At 48.0% G+C, this 15,651-nt stretch overlaps 15 non-coding genes across 15 annotated transcripts; all 15 read left to right on the top strand.

The window, feature by feature from the left end:
* Positions 1 to 110: 110 nt before the first annotated feature.
* trnac-gca (transfer RNA cysteine (anticodon GCA)) lies at positions 111 to 182 on the top strand. Its single transcript has one exon. It is a non-coding gene; the product is annotated as a tRNA-Cys (tRNA).
* Positions 183 to 1,022: 840 nt separating this feature from the next.
* trnam-cau (transfer RNA methionine (anticodon CAU)) lies at positions 1,023 to 1,095 on the top strand. The gene has a single exon. It is a non-coding gene; the product is annotated as a tRNA-Met (tRNA).
* A 1,191-nt stretch (positions 1,096 to 2,286) lies between these two features.
* trnac-gca (transfer RNA cysteine (anticodon GCA)) lies at positions 2,287 to 2,358 on the top strand. Its single transcript has one exon. It is a non-coding gene; the product is annotated as a tRNA-Cys (tRNA).
* Positions 2,359 to 3,198: 840 nt separating this feature from the next.
* trnam-cau (transfer RNA methionine (anticodon CAU)) lies at positions 3,199 to 3,271 on the top strand. The gene has a single exon. It is a non-coding gene; the product is annotated as a tRNA-Met (tRNA).
* A 1,191-nt stretch (positions 3,272 to 4,462) lies between these two features.
* trnac-gca (transfer RNA cysteine (anticodon GCA)) lies at positions 4,463 to 4,534 on the top strand. Its single transcript has one exon. It is a non-coding gene; the product is annotated as a tRNA-Cys (tRNA).
* Positions 4,535 to 5,374: 840 nt separating this feature from the next.
* trnam-cau (transfer RNA methionine (anticodon CAU)) lies at positions 5,375 to 5,447 on the top strand. The gene has a single exon. It is a non-coding gene; the product is annotated as a tRNA-Met (tRNA).
* A 1,191-nt stretch (positions 5,448 to 6,638) lies between these two features.
* Positions 6,639 to 6,710, top strand: trnac-gca (transfer RNA cysteine (anticodon GCA)). The gene has a single exon. It is a non-coding gene; the product is annotated as a tRNA-Cys (tRNA).
* An 840-nt stretch (positions 6,711 to 7,550) lies between these two features.
* On the top strand, positions 7,551 to 7,623 carry trnam-cau (transfer RNA methionine (anticodon CAU)). The gene has a single exon. It is a non-coding gene; the product is annotated as a tRNA-Met (tRNA).
* A 1,191-nt stretch (positions 7,624 to 8,814) lies between these two features.
* Positions 8,815 to 8,886, top strand: trnac-gca (transfer RNA cysteine (anticodon GCA)). Its single transcript has one exon. It is a non-coding gene; the product is annotated as a tRNA-Cys (tRNA).
* Positions 8,887 to 9,726: 840 nt separating this feature from the next.
* On the top strand, positions 9,727 to 9,799 carry trnam-cau (transfer RNA methionine (anticodon CAU)). The gene has a single exon. It is a non-coding gene; the product is annotated as a tRNA-Met (tRNA).
* Positions 9,800 to 10,990: 1,191 nt separating this feature from the next.
* trnac-gca (transfer RNA cysteine (anticodon GCA)) lies at positions 10,991 to 11,062 on the top strand. The gene has a single exon. It is a non-coding gene; the product is annotated as a tRNA-Cys (tRNA).
* An 840-nt stretch (positions 11,063 to 11,902) lies between these two features.
* Positions 11,903 to 11,975, top strand: trnam-cau (transfer RNA methionine (anticodon CAU)). Its single transcript has one exon. It is a non-coding gene; the product is annotated as a tRNA-Met (tRNA).
* Positions 11,976 to 13,166: 1,191 nt separating this feature from the next.
* Positions 13,167 to 13,238, top strand: trnac-gca (transfer RNA cysteine (anticodon GCA)). Its single transcript has one exon. It is a non-coding gene; the product is annotated as a tRNA-Cys (tRNA).
* Positions 13,239 to 14,078: 840 nt separating this feature from the next.
* On the top strand, positions 14,079 to 14,151 carry trnam-cau (transfer RNA methionine (anticodon CAU)). The gene has a single exon. It is a non-coding gene; the product is annotated as a tRNA-Met (tRNA).
* A 1,191-nt stretch (positions 14,152 to 15,342) lies between these two features.
* trnac-gca (transfer RNA cysteine (anticodon GCA)) lies at positions 15,343 to 15,414 on the top strand. Its single transcript has one exon. It is a non-coding gene; the product is annotated as a tRNA-Cys (tRNA).
* The last annotated feature ends 237 nt before the right edge of the window (positions 15,415 to 15,651 follow it).

The raw sequence follows: 15,651 nt of genomic DNA, 5'->3' as shown, positions 1-15,651 counted from the left end.
CTGCGTTAAGTTCCCGTGAACTGCGGCGCGCCGATCGTTGGTTTGAAGAGCTTGGCAACGATCGCGCCCTGCGACAATACGCCAGACATCGGAAAAGGCTTAGCTGTCTTGGGGGTGTAGCTCAGTGGTAGAGCATTTGACTGCAGATCAAGAGGTCCCTGGTTCAAATCCGAGCACCCCCTGCCTCAGTCGGTTCAGAGTGGTTTTAAGTGCTTTCCACTCTCAACCGTTCTTATGGTCAAGATGCTGGAGGAGCTTGTGCGTTCCTTCCCTGGCACCGCAAAGTGTGGGTTTTGCTGCCAAAATGACGGCACGATCCACAAATCGTTGGCATGGTTTGGTCACGCGTTTTCAGTGTCGCTTTCCTGCTGTGAATGCCCTGTTTTTCCACGCGTCGAAGATTTCCTTTCGGATCTGGTGACTGGGAAGAACACTGAAGTCATTGTCCTGTTCATGAAACCAGCTGGAGATGACTTTCGCCTTGTGACATGGCGATTTCGCAATTAGGAGACGGGCTGGTCGTGGCCACGAAGGGGTGCACGTGGTCGGCAACAGTACGCTAATAGGCTGGGGCATTCCAGCGATGGATGCTTGATTGGTGTGAATGGGCCCAAAATGTGTCGAGATAACATTTACACCACACCGTTGCACCAGCTTGTGCTGTTGACGCAAAGCAGGTAGGGTCGTTCCAAGGATTCATGCCGTCCGTGCCAAATTCAGACCTCACGGTCCACGTGTCTCGGAATAAATCGATTTTGATCAGAGCGGGCTACGTTTCGGCAGTCTTCCCCTGTCCAATTTTTGTGACGCTAAGCCCGTTTCAACCTCGGGCTCGTGTTCTTGGCTGTTTACGTAATTGCAATAATGATGGTGACATTGCCTTGTGACACGCTTGATGTGCAGGGGCACTCAATTCTATTTCAATTGAAAGTCAAGAAACATGGGTCGGACAGCACAACCTCTTGATCAAGTGCGCATTTTCTAGTCGACGGCGAGAATCACGGAACGGCACCTGGCTCTCGGCCTCGTTAGCGCAGTAGGGAGCGTGTCAGTCTCATAATCTGAAGGTCGTGAGTTCGATCCTCACACGAGGCAGCAGAGCTTTTGAGGAAGGAGCGACTATTGGACGAGGAGACTTGGCTTGGTGAAAATACATACAAAGGTCACGAAAACGTGAAGTTCATTTTTGCTTTAAAAGTCAAGAACAATGGGTAGACCTGCGCTATCTGTTCAGTGCAAGTAATCTGACACCAATTTATCTCTTGAGCCTAATGCCTATGTCGATTTAAAGTGCCTGGCAGATTGTGTCGCTCAATCAGAAGTGAACTGCTGAGTGGCAGGAAGTTTGTTTTCCGCCCTGTCTCAGACAGAAAGATAGATTCACTTTATTGATCCCAAGCTGGGAGATTGTTTTGTTACAGCAGCACTTTATCAGACATGCAAAAAGAAAAACACATACTGTGCAACATGTAATAGAATTTAAAAAATCCAAAGAACAAGCCGGCTTTTCGACGTACACATACAACATGTAACAATAAAAAAGTGTCTATTTTTTATCGGATATATGCTTTGTACAGGTGAATGTGCATTAATCGTGCTAAGAACATGAATTGTAATGAATGCAAATAAGAAAACTGGGCAAAAGTGGCAGGACTGAATAGAAGAGAAACAAACCAACCAACAAGCTAATAAATAAATAAATAAATAAATGCTGATTTCGTCCCCCAAATCCTTCAGAATTTTCAGCGTCGCTTTCAAGCTCAGAATGCCTCGTTTTTCCACGTGTCAAAGATTTACTGTTGGATTCTATTGTGACATCTTGCTGGACTTCGCCATTAGGAGACGGGGTGGTCGTGGCCACGAAGGGAAGCACGTGGTGGGCACCAATCCGCTAATAGGCGGGGGCATTCCAGCGATGCTTGATTGGTGTTAATGGGCCCAAAATGTGCCGAGAAAACATTTACACCACACCAGCTTGTACTGTTGACCCAAAGCAGGTAGGCTCGGTCCAAGGATTCATGCCGTCCGTGTCAAATTCAGACCGCACCGTCCATGTGTCTCGGAATAAATCGATTTTGATCAGAGCAGGCTACGTTTCAGCAGTATTCCCCTGTCCACTTTGATGAAATTCGAGAGGTCAAGGGTTAAGTCCGTTTGCCCCCTGTCTGGCTCATGCCTGCGTTAAGTTCCCGTGAACTGCGGCGCGCCGATCGTTGGTTTGAAGAGCTTGGCAACGATCGCGCCCTGCGACAATACGCCAGACATCGGAAAAGGCTGAGCTGTCTTGGGGGTGTAGCTCAGTGGTAGAGCATTTGACTGCAGATCAAGAGGTCCCCGGTTCAAATCCGAGCACCCCCTGCCTCAGTCGGTTCAGAGTGGTTTTAAGTGCTTTCCACTCTCAACCGTTCTTATGGTCAAGATGCTGGAGGAGCTTGTGCGTTCCTTCCCTGGCACCGCAAAGTGTGGCTTTTGCTGCCAAAATGACGGCACGATCCACAAATCGTTGGCATGGTTTGGTCACGCGTTTTCAGTGTCGCTTTCCTGCTGTGAATGCCCTGTTTTTCCACGCGTCGAAGATTTCCTTTCGGATCTGGTGACTGGGAAGAACACTGAAGTCATTGTCCTGTTCATGAAACCAGCTGGAGATGACTTTCGCCTTGTGACATGGCGATTTCGCAATTAGGAGACGGGCTGGTCGTGGCCACGAAGGGGTGCACGTGGTCGGCAACAGTACGCTAATAGGCTGGGGCATTCCAGCGATGGATGCTTGATTGGTGTGAATGGGCCCAAAATGTGCCGAGATAACATTTACACCACACCGTTGCACCAGCTTGTGCTGTTGACGCAAAGCAGGTAGGGTCGTTCCAAGGATTCATGCCGTCCGTGCCAAATTCAGACCTCACGGTCCACGTGTCTCGGAATAAATCGATTTTGATCAGAGCGGGCTACGTTTCGGCAGTCTTCCCCTGTCCAGTTTTTGTGACGCTAAGCCCGTTTCAACCTCGGGCTCGTGTTCTTGGCTGTTTACGTAATTGCAATAATGATGGTGACATTGCCTTGTGACACGCTTGATGTGCAGGGGCACTCAATTCTATTTCAATTGAAAGTCAAGAAACATGGGTCGGACAGCACAACCTCTTGACCAAGTGTGCATTTTCTAGTCGACGGGGAGAATCACGGAACGGCACCTGGCTCTCGGCCTCGTTAGCGCAGTAGGGAGCGTGTCAGTCTCATAATCTGAAGGTCGTGAGTCCGATCCTCACACGAGGCAGCAGAGCTTTTGAGGAAGGAGCGACTATTGGACGAGGAGACTTGGCTTGGTGAAAATACATACAAAGGTCACGAAAACGTGAAGTTCATTTTTGCTTTAAAAGTCAAGAACAATGGGTAGACCTGCGCTATCTGTTCAGTGCAAGTAATCTGACACCAATTTATCTCTTGAGCCTAATGCCTATGTCGATTTAAAGTGCCTGGCAGATTGTGTCGCTCAATCAGAAGTGAACCGCTGAGTGGCAGGAAGTTTGTTTTCCGCCCTGTCTCAGACAGAAAGATAGATTCACTTTATTGATCCCAAGCTGGGAGATTGTTTTGTTACAGCAGCACTTTATCAGACATGCAAAAAGAAAAACACATACTGTGCAACATGTAATAGAATTTAAAAAATCCAAAGAACAAGCCGGCTTTTCGACGTACACATACAACATGTAACAATAAAAAAGTATCTATTTTTTATCGGATATATGCTTTGTACAGGTGAATGTGCATTAATCGTGCTAAGAACATGAATTGTAATGAATGCAAATAAGAAAACTGGGCAAAAGTGGCAGGACTGAATAGAAGAGAAACAAACCAACCAACAAGCTAATAAATAAATAAATAAATAAATGCTGATTTCGTCCCCCAAATCCTTCAGAATTTTCAGCGTCGCTTTCAAGCTCAGAATGCCTCGTTTTTCCACGTGTCAAAGATTTACTGTTGGATTCTACTGTGACATCTTGCTGGACTTCGCCATTAGGAGACGGGGTGGTCGTGGCCACGAAGGGAAGCACGTGGTGGGCACCAATCCGCTAATAGGCGGGGGCATTCCCGCGATGCTTGATTGGTGTTAATGGGCCCAAAATGTGCCGAGAAAACATTTACACCACACCAGCTTGTACTGTTGACGCAAAGCAGGTAGGCTCGGTCCAAGGATTCATGCCGTCCGTGTCAAATTCAGACCGCACCGTCCATGTGTCTCGGAATAAATCGATTTTGATCAGAGCAGGCTACGTTTCAGCAGTATTCCCCTGTCCACTTTGATGCAAATCGAGAGGTCAAGGGTTAAGTCCGTTTGCCCCCTGTCTGGCTCATGCCTGCGTTAAGTTCCCGTGAACTGCGGCGCGCCGATCGTTGGTTTGAAGAGCTTGGCAACGATCGCGCCCTGCGACAATACGCCAGACATCGGAAAAGGCTGAGCTGTCTTGGGGGTGTAGCTCAGTGGTAGAGCATTTGACTGCAGATCAAGAGGTCCCCGGTTCAAATCCGAGCACCCCCTGCCTCAGTCGGTTCAGAGTGGTTTTAAGTGCTTTCCACTCTCAACCGTTCTTATGGTCAAGATGCTGGAGGAGCTTGTGCGTTCCTTCCCTGGCACCGCAAAGTGTGGCTTTTGCTGCCAAAATGACGGCACGATCCACAAATCGTTGGCATGGTTTGGTCACGCGTTTTCAGTGTCGCTTTCCTGCTGTGAATGCCCTGTTTTTCCACGCGTCGAAGATTTCCTTTCGGATCTGGTGACTGGGAAGAACACTGAAGTCATTGTCCTGTTCATGAAACCAGCTGGAGATGACTTTCGCCTTGTGACATGGCGATTTCGCAATTAGGAGACGGGCTGGTCGTGGCCACGAAGGGGTGCACGTGGTCGGCAACAGTACGCTAATAGGCTGGGGCATTCCAGCGATGGATGCTTGATTGGTGTGAATGGGCCCAAAATGTGCCGAGATAACATTTACACCACACCGTTGCACCAGCTTGTGCTATTGACGCAAAGCAGGTAGGGTCGTTCCAAGGATTCATGCCGTCCGTGCCAAATTCAGACCTCACGGTCCACGTGTCTCGGAATAAATCGATTTTGATCAGAGCGGGCTACGTTTCGGCAGTCTTCCCCTGTCCAGTTTTTGTGACGCTAAGCCCGTTTCAACCTCGGGCTCGTGTTCTTGGCTGTTTACGTAATTGCAATAATGATGGTGACATTGCCTTGTGACACGCTTGATGTGCAGGGGCACTCAATTCTATTTCAATTGAAAGTCAAGAAACATGGGTCGGACAGCACAACCTCTTGACCAAGTGCGCATTTTCTAGTCGACGGGGAGAATCACGGAACGGCACCTGGCTCTCGGCCTCGTTAGCGCAGTAGGGAGCGTGTCAGTCTCATAATCTGAAGGTCGTGAGTTCGATCCTCACACGAGGCAGCAGAGCTTTTGAGGAAGGAGCGACTATTGGACGAGGAGACTTGGCTTGGTGAAAATACATACAAAGGTCACGAAAACGTGAAGTTCATTTTTGCTTTAAAAGTCAAGAACAATGGGTAGACCTGCGCTATCTGTTCAGTGCAAGTAATCTGACACCAATTTATCTCTTGAGCCTAATGCCTATGTCGATTTAAAGTGCCTGGCAGATTGTGTCGCTCAATCAGAAGTGAACTGCTGAGTGGCAGGAAGTTTGTTTTCCGCCCTGTCTCAGACAGAAAGATAGATTCACTTTATTGATCCCAAGCTGGGAGATTGTTTTGTTACAGCAGCACTTTATCAGACATGCAAAAAGAAAAACACATACTGTGCAACATGTAATAGAATTTAAAAAATCCAAAGAACAAGCCGGCTTTTCGACGTACACATACAACATGTAACAATAAAAAAGTATCTATTTTTTATCGGATATATGCTTTGTACAGGTGAATGTGCATTAATCGTGCTAAGAACATGAATTGTAATGAATGCAAATAAGAAAACTGGGCAAAAGTGGCAGGACTGAATAGAAGAGAAACAAACCAACCAACAAGCTAATAAATAAATAAATAAATAAATGCTGATTTCGTCCCCCAAATCCTTCAGAATTTTCAGCGTCGCTTTCAAGCTCAGAATGCCTCGTTTTTCCACGTGTCAAAGATTTACTGTTGGATTCTATTGTGACATCTTGCTGGACTTCGCCATTAGGAGACGGGGTGGTCGTGGCCACGAAGGGAAGCACGTGGTGGGCACCAATCCGCTAATAGGCGGGGGCATTCCAGCGATGCTTGATTGGTGTTAATGGGCCCAAAATGTGCCGAGAAAACATTTACACCACACCAGCTTGTACTGTTGACCCAAAGCAGGTAGGCTCGGTCCAAGGATTCATGCCGTCCGTGTCAAATTCAGACCGCACCGTCCATGTGTCTCGGAATAAATCGATTTTGATCAGAGCAGGCTACGTTTCAGCAGTATTCCCCTGTCCACTTTGATGCAATTCGAGAGGTCAAGGGTTAAGTCCGTTTGCCCCCTGTCTGGCTCATGCCTGCGTTAAGTTCCCGTGAACTGCGGCACGCCGATCGTTGGTTTGAAGAGCTTGGCAACGATCGCGCCCTGCGACAATACGCCAGACATCGGAAAAGGCTGAGCTGTCTTGGGGGTGTAGCTCAGTGGTAGAGCATTTGACTGCAGATCAAGAGGTCCCCGGTTCAAATCCGAGCACCCCCTGCCTCAGTCGGTTCAGAGTGGTTTTAAGTGCTTTCCACTCTCAACCGTTCTTATGGTCAAGATGCTGGAGGAGCTTGTGCGTTCCTTCCCTGGCACCGCAAAGTGTGGCTTTTGCTGCCAAAATGACGGCACGATCCACAAATCGTTGGCATGGTTTGGTCACGCGTTTTCAGTGTCGCTTTCCTGCTGTGAATGCCCTGTTTTTCCACGCGTCGAAGATTTCCTTTCGGATCTGGTGACTGGGAAGAACACTGAAGTCATTGTCCTGTTCATGAAACCAGCTGGAGATGACTTTCGCCTTGTGACATGGCGATTTCGCAATTAGGAGACGGGCTGGTCGTGGCCACGAAGGGGTGCACGTGGTCGGCAACAGTACGCTAATAGGCTGGGGCATTCCAGCGATGGATGCTTGATTGGTGTGAATGGGCCCAAAATGTGCCGAGATAACATTTACACCACACCGTTGCACCAGCTTGTGCTGTTGACGCAAAGCAGGTAGGGTCGTTCCAAGGATTCATGCCGTCCGTGCCAAATTCAGACCTCACGGTCCACGTGTCTCGGAATAAATCGATTTTGATCAGAGCGGGCTACGTTTCGGCAGTCTTCCCCTGTCCAGTTTTTGTGACGCTAAGCCCGTTTCAACCTCGGGCTCGTGTTCTTGGCTGTTTACGTAATTGCAATAATGATGGTGACATTGCCTTGTGACACGCTTGATGTGCAGGGGCACTCAATTCTATTTCAATTGAAAGTCAAGAAACATGGGTCGGACAGCACAACCTCTTGACCAAGTGCGCATTTTCTAGTCGACGGGGAGAATCACGGAACGGCACCTGGCTCTCGGCCTCGTTAGCGCAGTAGGGAGCGTGTCAGTCTCATAATCTGAAGGTCGTGAGTCCGATCCTCACACGAGGCAGCAGAGCTTTTGAGGAAGGAGCGACTATTGGACGAGGAGACTTGGCTTGGTGAAAATACATACAAAGGTCACGAAAACGTGAAGTTCATTTTTGCTTTAAAAGTCAAGAACAATGGGTAGACCTGCGCTATCTGTTCAGTGCAAGTAATCTGACACCAATTTATCTCTTGAGCCTAATGCCTATGTCGATTTAAAGTGCCTGGCAGATTGTGTCGCTCAATCAGAAGTGAACCGCTGAGTGGCAGGAAGTTTGTTTTCCGCCCTGTCTCAGACAGAAAGATAGATTCACTTTATTGATCCCAAGCTGGGAGATTGTTTTGTTACAGCAGCACTTTATCAGACATGCAAAAAGAAAAACACATACTGTGCAACATGTAATAGAATTTAAAAAATCCAAAGAACAAGCCGGCTTTTCGACGTACACATACAACATGTAACAATAAAAAAGTATCAATTTTTTATCGGATATATGCTTTGTACAGGTGAATGTGCATTAATCGTGCTAAGAACATGAATTGTAATGAATGCAAATAAGAAAACTGGGCAAAAGTGGCAGGACTGAATAGAAGAGAAACAAACCAACCAACAAGCTAATAAATAAATAAATAAATAAATGCTGATTTCGTCCCCCAAATCCTTCAGAATTTTCAGCGTCGCTTTCAAGCTCAGAATGCCTCGTTTTTCCACGTGTCAAAGATTTACTGTTGGATTCTACTGTGACATCTTGCTGGACTTCGCCATTAGGAGACGGGGTGGTCGTGGCCACGAAGGGAAGCACGTGGTGGGCACCAATCCGCTAATAGGCGGGGGCATTCCCGCGATGCTTGATTGGTGTTAATGGGCCCAAAATGTGCCGAGAAAACATTTACACCACACCAGCTTGTACTGTTGACGCAAAGCAGGTAGGCTCGGTCCAAGGATTCATGCCGTCCGTGTCAAATTCAGACCGCACCGTCCATGTGTCTCGGAATAAATCGATTTTGATCAGAGCAGGCTACGTTTCAGCAGTATTCCCCTGTCCACTTTGATGCAAATCGAGAGGTCAAGGGTTAAGTCCGTTTGCCCCCTGTCTGGCTCATGCCTGCGTTAAGTGCCCGTGAACTGCGGCGCGCCGATCGTTGGTTTGAAGAGCTTGGCAACGATCGCGCCCTGCGACAATACGCCAGACATCGGAAAAGGCTGAGCTGTCTTGGGGGTGTAGCTCAGTGGTAGAGCATTTGACTGCAGATCAAGAGGTCCCCGGTTCAAATCCGAGCACCCCCTGCCTCAGTCGGTTCAGAGTGGTTTTAAGTGCTTTCCACTCTCAACCGTTCTTATGGTCAAGATGCTGGAGGAGCTTGTGCGTTCCTTCCCTGGCACCGCAAAGTGTGGCTTTTGCTGCCAAAATGACGGCACGATCCACAAATCGTTGGCATGGTTTGGTCACGCGTTTTCAGTGTCGCTTTCCTGCTGTGAATGCCCTGTTTTTCCACGCGTCGAAGATTTCCTTTCGGATCTGGTGACTGGGAAGAACACTGAAGTCATTGTCCTGTTCATGAAACCAGCTGGAGATGACTTTCGCCTTGTGACATGGCGATTTCGCAATTAGGAGACGGGCTGGTCGTGGCCACGAAGGGGTGCACGTGGTCGGCAACAGTACGCTAATAGGCTGGGGCATTCCAGCGATGGATGCTTGATTGGTGTGAATGGGCCCAAAATGTGCCGAGATAACATTTACACCACACCGTTGCACCAGCTTGTGCTGTTGACGCAAAGCAGGTAGGGTCGTTCCAAGGATTCATGCCGTCCGTGCCAAATTCAGACCTCACGGTCCACGTGTCTCGGAATAAATCGATTTTGATCAGAGCGGGCTACGTTTCGGCAGTCTTCCCCTGTCCAGTTTTTGTGACGCTAAGCCCGTTTCAACCTCGGGCTCGTGTTCTTGGCTGTTTACGTAATTGCAATAATGATGGTGACATTGCCTTGTGACACGCTTGATGTGCAGGGGCACTCAATTCTATTTCAATTGAAAGTCAAGAAACATGGGTCGGACAGCACAACCTCTTGACCAAGTGCGCATTTTCTAGTCGACGGGGAGAATCACGGAACGGCACCTGGCTCTCGGCCTCGTTAGCGCAGTAGGGAGTGTGTCAGTCTCATAATCTGAAGGTCGTGAGTTCGATCCTCACACGAGGCAGCAGAGCTTTTGAGGAAGGAGCGACTATTGGACGAGGAGACTTGGCTTGGTGAAAATACATACAAAGGTCACGAAAACGTGAAGTTCATTTTTGCTTTAAAAGTCAAGAACAATGGGTAGACCTGCGCTATCTGTTCAGTGCAAGTAATCTGACACCAATTTATCTCTTGAGCCTAATGCCTATGTCGATTTAAAGTGCCTGGCAGATTGTGTCGCTCAATCAGAAGTGAACTGCTGAGTGGCAGGAAGTTTGTTTTCCGCCCTGTCTCAGACAGAAAGATAGATTCACTTTATTGATCCCAAGCTGGGAGATTGTTTTGTTACAGCAGCACTTTATCAGACATGCAAAAAGAAAAACACATACTGTGCAACATGTAATAGAATTTAAAAAATCCAAAGAACAAGCCGGCTTTTCGACGTACACATACAACATGTAACAATAAAAAAGTATCTATTTTTTATCGGATATATGCTTTGTGCAGGTGAATGTGCATTAATCGTGCTAAGAACATGAATTGTAATGAATGCAAATAAGAAAACTGGGCAAAAGTGGCAGGACTGAATAGAAGAGAAACAAACCAACCAACAAGCTAATAAATAAATAAATAAATAAATGCTGATTTCGTCCCCCAAATCCTTCAGAATTTTCAGCGTCGCTTTCAAGCTCAGAATGCCTCGTTTTTCCACGTGTCAAAGATTTACTGTTGGATTCTATTGTGACATCTTGCTGGACTTCGCCATTAGGAGACGGGGTGGTCGTGGCCACGAAGGGAAGCACGTGGTGGGCACCAATCCGCTAATAGGCGGGGGCATTCCAGCGATGCTTGATTGGTGTTAATGGGCCCAAAATGTGCCGAGAAAACATTTACACCACACCAGCTTGTACTGTTGACCCAAAGCAGGTAGGCTCGGTCCAAGGATTCATGCCGTCCGTGTCAAATTCAGACCGCACCGTCCATGTGTCTCGGAATAAATCGATTTTGATCAGAGCAGGCTACGTTTCAGCAGTATTCCCCTGTCCACTTTGATGCAATTCGAGAGGTCAAGGGTTAAGTCCGTTTGCCCCCTGTCTGGCTCATGCCTGCGTTAAGTTCCCGTGAACTGCGGCGCGCCGATCGTTGGTTTGAAGAGCTTGGCAACGATCGCGCCCTGCGACAATACGCCAGACATCGGAAAAGGCTGAGCTGTCTTGGGGGTGTAGCTCAGTGGTAGAGCATTTGACTGCAGATCAAGAGGTCCCCGGTTCAAATCCGAGCACCCCCTGCCTCAGTCGGTTCAGAGTGGTTTTAAGTGCTTTCCACTCTCAACCGCTCTTATGGTCAAGATGCTGGAGGAGCTTGTGCGTTCCTTCCCTGGCACCGCAAAGTGTGGCTTTTGCTGCCAAAATGACGGCACGATCCACAAATCGTTGGCATGGTTTGGTCACGCGTTTTCAGTGTCGCTTTCCTGCTGTGAATGCCCTGTTTTTCCACGCGTCGAAGATTTCCTTTCGGATCTGGTGACTGGGAAGAACACTGAAGTCATTGTCCTGTTCATGAAACCAGCTGGAGATGACTTTCGCCTTGTGACATGGCGATTTCGCAATTAGGAGACGGGCTGGTCGTGGCCACGAAGGGGTGCACGTGGTCGGCAACAGTACGCTAATAGGCTGGGGCATTCCAGCGATGGATGCTTGATTGGTGTGAATGGGCCCAAAATGTGCCGAGATAACATTTACACCACACCGTTGCACCAGCTTGTGCTGTTGACGCAAAGCAGGTAGGGTCGTTCCAAGGATTCATGCCGTCCGTGCCAAATTCAGACCTCACGGTCCACGTGTCTCGGAATAAATCGATTTTGATCAGAGCGGGCTACGTTTCGGCAGTCTTCCCCTGTCCAGTTTTTGTGACGCTAAGCCCGTTTCAACCTCGGGCTCGTGTTCTTGGCTGTTTACGTAATTGCAATAATGATGGTGACATTGCCTTGTGACACGCTTGATGTGCAGGGGCACTCAATTCTATTTCAATTGAAAGTCAAGAAACATGGGTCGGACAGCACAACCTCTTGACCAAGTGCGCATTTTCTAGTCGACGGGGAGAATCACGGAACGGCACCTGGCTCTCGGCCTCGTTAGCGCAGTAGGGAGCGTGTCAGTCTCATAATCTGAAGGTCGTGAGTCCGATCCTCACACGAGGCAGCAGAGCTTTTGAGGAAGGAGCGACTATTGGACGAGGAGACTTGGCTTGGTGAAAATACATACAAAGGTCACGAAAACGTGAAGTTCATTTTTGCTTTAAAAGTCAACAACAATGGGTAGACCTGCGCTATCTGTTCAGTGCAAGTAATCTGACACCAATTTATCTCTTGAGCCTAATGCCTATGTCGATTTAAAGTGCCTGGCAGATTGTGTCGCTCAATCAGAAGTGAACCGCTGAGTGGCAGGAAGTTTGTTTTCCGCCCTGTCTCAGCCAGAAAGATAGATTCACTTTATTGATCCCAAGCTGGGAGATTGTTTTGTTACAGCAGCACTTTATCAGACATGCAAAAAGAAAAACACATACTGTGCAACATGTAATAGAATTTAAAAAATCCAAAGAACAAGCCGGCTTTTCGACGTACACATACAACATGTAACAATAAAAAAGTATCAATTTTTTATCGGATATATGCTTTGTACAGGTGAATGTGCATTAATCGTGCTAAGAACATGAATTGTAATGAATGCAAATAAGAAAACTGGGCAAAAGTGGCAGGACTGAATAGAAGAGAAACAAACCAACCAACAAGCTAATAAATAAATAAATAAATAAATGCTGATTTCGTCCCCCAAATCCTTCAGAATTTTCAGCGTCGCTTTCAAGCTCAGAATGCCTCGTTTTTCCACGTTTCAAAGATTTACTGTTGGATTCTATTGTGACATCTTGCTGGACTTCGCCATTAGGAGACGGGGTGGTCGTGGCCACGAAGGGAAGCACGTGGTGGGCACCAATCCGCTAATAGGTGGGGGCATTCCCGCGATGCTTGATTGGTGTTAATGGGCCCAAAATGTGCCGAGAAAACATTTACACCACACCAGCTTGTACTGTTGACGCAAAGCAGGTAGGCTCGGTCCAAGGATTCATGCCGTCCGTGTCAAATTCAGACCGCACCGTCCATGTGTCTCGGAATAAATCGATTTTGATCAGAGCAGGCTACGTTTCAGCAGTATTCCCCTGTCCACTTTGATGCAAATCGAGAGGTCAAGGGTTAAGTCCGTTTGCCCCCTGTCTGGCTCATGCCTGCGTTAAGTTCCCGTGAACTGCGGCGCGCCGATCGTTGGTTTGAAGAGCTTGGCAACGATCGCGCCCTGCGACAATACGCCAGACATCGGAAAAGGCTGAGCTGTCTTGGGGGTGTAGCTCAGTGGTAGAGCATTTGACTGCAGATCAAGAGGTCCCCGGTTCAAATCCGAGCACCCTCTGCCTCAGTCGGTTCAGAGTGGTTTTAAGTGCTTTCCACTCTCAACCGTTCTTATGGTCAAGATGCTGGAGGAGCTTGTGCGTTCCTTCCCTGGCACCGCAAAGTGTGGGTTTTGCTGCCAAAATGACGGCACGATCCACAAATCGTTGGCATGGTTTGGTCACGCGTTTTCAGTGTCGCTTTCCTGCTGTGAATGCCCTGTTTTTCCACGCGTCGAAGATTTCCTTTCGGATCTGGTGACTGGGAAGAACACTGAAGTCATTGTCCTGTTCATGAAACCAGCTGGAGATGACTTTCGCCTTGTGACATGGCGATTTCGCAATTAGGAGACGGGCTGGTCGTGGCCACGAAGGGGTGCACGTGGTCGGCAACAGTACGCTAATAGGCTGGGGCATTCCAGCGATGGATGCTTGATTGGTGTGAATGGGCCCAAAATGTGTCGAGATAACATTTACACCACACCGTTGCACCAGCTTGTGCTGTTGACGCAAAGCAGGTAGGGTCGTTCCAAGGATTCATGCCGTCCGTGCCAAATTCAGACCTCACGGTCCACGTGTCTCGGAATAAATCGATTTTGATCAGAGCGGGCTACGTTTCGGCAGTCTTCCCCTGTCCAATTTTTGTGACGCTAAGCCCGTTTCAACCTCGGGCTCGTGTTCTTGGCTGTTTACGTAATTGCAATAATGATGGTGACATTGCCTTGTGACACGCTTGATGTGCAGGGGCACTCAATTCTATTTCAATTGAAAGTCAAGAAACATGGGTCGGACAGCACAACCTCTTGACCAAGTGCGCATTTTCTAGTCGACGGGGAGAATCACGGAACGGCACCTGGCTCTCGGCCTCGTTAGCGCAGTAGGGAGCGTGTCAGTCTCATAATCTGAAGGTCGTGAGTTCGATCCTCACACGAGGCAGCAGAGCTTTTGAGGAAGGAGCGACTATTGGACGAGGAGACTTGGCTTGGTGAAAATACATACAAAGGTCACGAAAACGTGAAGTTCATTTTTGCTTTAAAAGTCAAGAACAATGGGTAGACCTGCGCTATCTGTTCAGTGCAAGTAATCTGACACCAATTTATCTCTTGAGCCTAATGCCTATGTCGATTTAAAGTGCCTGGCAGATTGTGTCGCTCAATCAGAAGTGAACTGCTGAGTGGCAGGAAGTTTGTTTTCCGCCCTGTCTCAGACAGAAGGATAGATTCACTTTATTGATCCCAAGCTGGGAGATTGTTTTGTTACAGCAGCACTTTATCAGACATGCAAAAAGAAAAACACATACTGTGCAACATGTAATAGAATTTAAAAAATCCAAAGAACAAGCCGGCTTTTCGACGTACACATACAACATGTAACAATAAAAAAGTGTCTATTTTTTATCGGATATATGCTTTGTACAGGTGAATGTGCATTAATCGTGCTAAGAACATGAATTGTAATGAATGCAAATAAGAAAACTGGGCAAAAGTGGCAGGACTGAATAGAAGAGAAACAAACCAACCAACAAGCTAATAAATAAATAAATAAATAAATGCTGATTTCATCCCCCAAATCCTTCAGAATTTTCAGCGTCGCTTTCAAGCTCAGAATGCCTCGTTTTTCCACGTGTCAAAGATTTACTGTTGGATTCTATTGTGACATCTTGCTGGACTTCGCCATTAGGAGACGGGGTGGTCGTGGCCACGAAGGGAAGCACGTGGTGGGCACCAATCCGCTAATAGGCGGGGGCATTCCAGCGATGCTTGATTGGTGTTAATGGGCCCAAAATGTGCCGAGAAAACATTTACACCACACCAGCTTGTACTGTTGACCCAAAGCAGGTAGGCTCGGTCCAAGGATTCATGCCGTCCGTGTCAAATTCAGACCGCACCGTCCATGTGTCTCGGAATAAATCGATTTTGATCAGAGCAGGCTACGTTTCAGCAGTATTCCCCTGTCCACTTTGATGCAATTCGAGAGGTCAAGGGTAAAGTCCGTTTGCCCCCTGTCTGGCTCATGCCTGCGTTAAGTTCCCGTGAACTGCGGCGCGCCGATCGTTGGTTTGAAGAGCTTGGCAACGATCGCGCCCTGCGACAATACGCCAGACATCGGAAAAGGCTGAGCTGTCTTGGGGGTGTAGCTCAGTGGTAGAGCATTTGACTGCAGATCAAGAGGTCCCCGGTTCAAATCCGAGCACCCCCTGCCTCAGTCGGTTCAGAGTGGTTTTAAGTGCTTTCCACTCTCAACCGTTCTTATGGTCAAGATGCTGGAGGAGCTTGTGCGTTCCTTCCCTGGCACCGCAAAGTGTGGCTTTTGCTGCCAAAATGACGGCACGATCCACAAATCGTTGGCGTGGTTTGGTCACGCGTTTTCAGTGTCGCTTTCCTGCTGTGAATGCCCTGTTTTTCCACGCGTCGAAGATTTCCTTTCGGATCTGGT

This window comes from Neoarius graeffei, chromosome 4 (genome assembly GCF_027579695.1).
Source record: "Neoarius graeffei isolate fNeoGra1 chromosome 4, fNeoGra1.pri, whole genome shotgun sequence".
NCBI lineage: Eukaryota > Metazoa > Chordata > Actinopteri > Siluriformes > Ariidae > Neoarius > Neoarius graeffei.
Note: the sequence above shows the minus strand (reverse complement) of the source record. Positions and strands in the feature narration are given on the sequence as shown.